The sequence below is a fragment of the Athene cunicularia genome (assembly GCF_003259725.1).
Source record: "Athene cunicularia isolate RWA chromosome 1 unlocalized genomic scaffold, athCun1 chr1_part2, whole genome shotgun sequence".
Classification (NCBI taxonomy): domain Eukaryota; kingdom Metazoa; phylum Chordata; class Aves; order Strigiformes; family Strigidae; genus Athene; species Athene cunicularia.
The window spans coordinates 58,643,576-58,647,471 of NW_020799092.1; positions in this window are offsets into that span (position 1 = coordinate 58,643,576).

Sequence of the window (3,896 nt, forward strand, 5' to 3'; positions counted from 1 at the left end):
ACCAGTGAGCGGGGAAGATCAGCAGAAGTGAGCAACTATCCCACGCTCTGGAAGCTGATCCGCGAGACAATGCAGGAGCTGAGTGGCGACCGTGTGGCTGGTGCTTCCGCCTTTGCAGCAGTAGGAGCGGCTTCTAACCCTGATATGCCGCCTCCGGTACCTGCGCCACTGGCAGATCCCATCGCGTTATGTCAGGGAAAAAACATTTGCTTCATCGATCGCACCACTGGGACCGCGGCGGGCAGCGGGGGCTGAACCGGGGGCTGTGCAGGAGGGAGCTGGAGGTGCCAGAAGTGCGCCTGGGCCGTGAGAGAGGAGAGTGAGCAGAGACCGGGGGAGCCGCCGGAGTCCAGCAGTGGGCGGGGCGCGGATGGGAACGTGGGCAGAACCCACATATCGCCACCTCTGCAAGGAGAGAAAACCCCTGCCTCACAAGTTGGCGTTTCAAACAAAGAAACCTTAATCCTGCAACTTGTATACAAGCTTGAAAAACTGGCTGCAACACAGGAGGAAAATCTGGAGCACAGATTGTATACCTTTTCATCTGGCACACAACCGCAACCGTCTGCTCCTGACCCACCACTTGAGTATTCAGTTCCAGTACCTGCCACCAATCCATTCCTGTCATCATCACAGGCAGTGGCTGTCCCTCCATCATCTTACCCTACAACCTCACATCTTTTTTCTTCACAGATGCAGAGTCCCTCCGTGGCCACACACCGATGGAAAGGGGTATTAGAGATGCTATAATAGAGGGGTCTTTTATTCCTGAAAGCGTACAAACATTTCCTGTTTCTATTAATAGTGTTACCGGTATTAATGAATGGGATCCCTTAGATTGGAAATTGCTTGAAAGGGCTAGAGTTTCAGTAATACAAAATGGTCTTCACCATCAATTAACAAAACAAATCATTAATTATATGTTTTTGTCATCACTGTTAATTCCAAAAGATATTGATCAAATAGCGGCAGTTATATTAACTTGTCGTGGCTCAACTAGGATAGGGTCAAGTTTTCCCCAGCAGAGAGAGAGGGGGAAGGGATCTCCAGCTTGGTTATTCATACCATGCTGACGTCAGGTCCAGGAGCGGAGCCTTTTTACTTTCGCTTTTGGTTTTGGGATTGCGCACACACACGTGGCAGGCTTGTTCCCTGACCATTTAGTGGTATTTCTCTGTATATCTTTTGTCTTGTTCACTCCTATTGCTGTTTATTGTTGTTATCATTGCCACTGTTGTTGTTCAAATTGTTCATCACACTGTTGTATTAAATTTCTTCTTATTTTAGCCCGGGGTCTGTGCTTAACTTTCAGCCTGACCGGCTGAGGGTGGTGGAGGGGCAACAGCAATATGCTCTCCGGTCCCAGCAGGGCTTAAACCAGCACATAACTCCATCTCAAAAGATGCTGTTTGAAAGTGCATGAACTAAATGAGCTAATAATGAGCAAGCTCAGCCATGACGACAAGGTGATCCACTTTGTCTCATTCAAGTGCAAATGTTGTTAGGCACGGGACCCTTTGCAGCAGTAGATCTACAAGTAAATTTCTCTAATGTAGTGTTACATGATCTGGTTGGTTATGGGTGAGAGATGGGCTGGACTGACCCAGGTAGGGGTGAGGATGGAATCCGGAGGGTTTGGCAAGTCAGTTGGAAACTTCCCCTCAGGCAGCGTCCTCGTAGCCCCCCAACCCTCATGTACACGTGTTAATGTGGACATTTTTGTCCTGGCCAGATTTAGGATTAAATGTAGTGTCTGATTCACTCTGTGTAGTAGGAGTAGTAAAAAGAATTGAATGAGGACAAATAAAAGAAGTAAAAAATGAACGCTTAGGAAAACTGTTGCAACAACTAATTCACAGTCTTGAGCAGAGAAGCGTTTTCTACTTTATTACTCACGTCAGAAGTCATCAATCCACGGAGGGATTAGGGTGAAATGGAAATGAACTAGCTGATCAATTGGTTGCTCCAGCCTGGTTTGGACCCTCTCCGAATTTGTTTGCACAAGCTAGAGAATCTCATAATATTTTGCATCAGTCAGCAAAAATGTTGCATAAACAACTTTAAAATTCCTTTTGCAGGAGCAAAGGGCATTGTCGCTTCTTGCCCGTTCTGTCAAAAAATAGGGTTTGGCCTGGGAACAGGAGTTAACCCACAGGGCCTATCACCTTTGCAATTATGGCAAATGGATGTTACTCATATAGCAGAATTTGGTAGGTTAAAATATGTACATGTTGTTATTGATACCTTCTCCATGGCTATTTGGGCTACAGCTCAAGCTGGAGAGACAGCTAAACATGTTGAAAAACACTTATATAGTTCTTTTGCTGTACTTGGGGTGCCAGGAAAGATCAAAACAGAGAATGGTCCAGCATATATTTCCAGACACTTCCACAGATTCTGTATCTTATGGGGCATCAAACACTGTACAAGAATTCCACATTCTCCCACTGGACAAGCGATCATCAAACGGGCTCATCAAACTCTGAAGCAAATGCTTCAAAAACAAAAAGGGTGAATGTCAGGTATGATGCCAGCTGAGCGATTAAATAAAGTTCTATATGTTTTAAATTTTTTGAGGCTTACAGGAGAACGTCAGGAACCACCAATGATGATTCACAGTTTAGCAATAAAGGGTGATGCTGAACAGTCTATGGGCACACAGCAACTGTTAGTTATGTTCAAAAACTTAAATACTGGGCAATGGACCAAGCTAAAGGACAATTAACAGGCAGAGGTTATATGTGTTTGCTTACAGATCATGGCTTACGGTGGGTTCCATCTCATTGGGTGCGGCCTTGGAAAGAAGGTCAAGCTTGCATCCAAAGCCTTGAGATGGTTCTGACAGTGATTAATGCTCGTCTAGTAAGAGTAGTGTCTCCCTGACCAAATATATGGGTAACTATAGCTAATATAGTTGCCCATATATAGAGACATTCCAAATGTGTTTATTGAAATCCCTTCCAAACCAGTAGGGGGCCCATGTTACATAGGAAAGTTAACTGTTTAAACCGAAGAAGTTTAAACTGAAGAAGTTAACTATGTTTAAACCGAAGAAAGAACTAACCAGCACATGGCTTTCTGTATTATGCAAACCGAACTTTTCAAATCCATGAAGGATGTCAGCAAAAGTTGTCAGTCTTGTACACGGATTGCTACCAGTTTTGAAAGGTGAGACTCAGAACTGCAAATTGTAGGTTAGCTTCTTTCTCTCACTCTCCCCCTCCATCCCTTCCTTTCTTTTTTCCTTGCTCCCTTACCCTTCTCCTTTATTTTCCTCTTTTCTTTTCTTCCTTTTATTTCTTTACAAGAAGATGCAGAGTTTTGGAAGATGACATAAAAGTCTGATAAAGTACAATTGTTCAGAGAAATCATCTAGGAGAGCAGAAAATGCTTTTGCTATTTGTTATGCATTCAAGCAAATGGTACAATAAGCAAGAGACTTATAAACTGTTTACTTCTGCTGAGCTACATAGTAAAAACTATCGAATGTTTGTGTCTTAGTTACACATGCCTGGAATGCTTATGCTGTGTAGCTTTAGGGCATATGCTTGCCACTTATGTTTGCTTTGCTAGCTACACTCATGATGTGAGCAGATTAAGATGGACATTGTATAGCATGAATTACAATGTTCTGAGTGAAAACCATCTTCTCTCAGCGATGCTCTGTGTACTGTAAAGTCTGAGCCTCTTAGCCTGATAAATCCCGGTGAATCTTGTGTTAAATCTCACTTATATTAAAAAGATTTTGGTTCATTTTTAAAGAAGAACACCTAGCCTGAAGGTCCAACTTCTGTATTTTAACATAGACTTTGAACTTCATTTTTTTCATACTTGTTTACCCAAAGGCCTATATCCAAATAATAATAATAATAATAATAAATAATAAAAAAACCCAC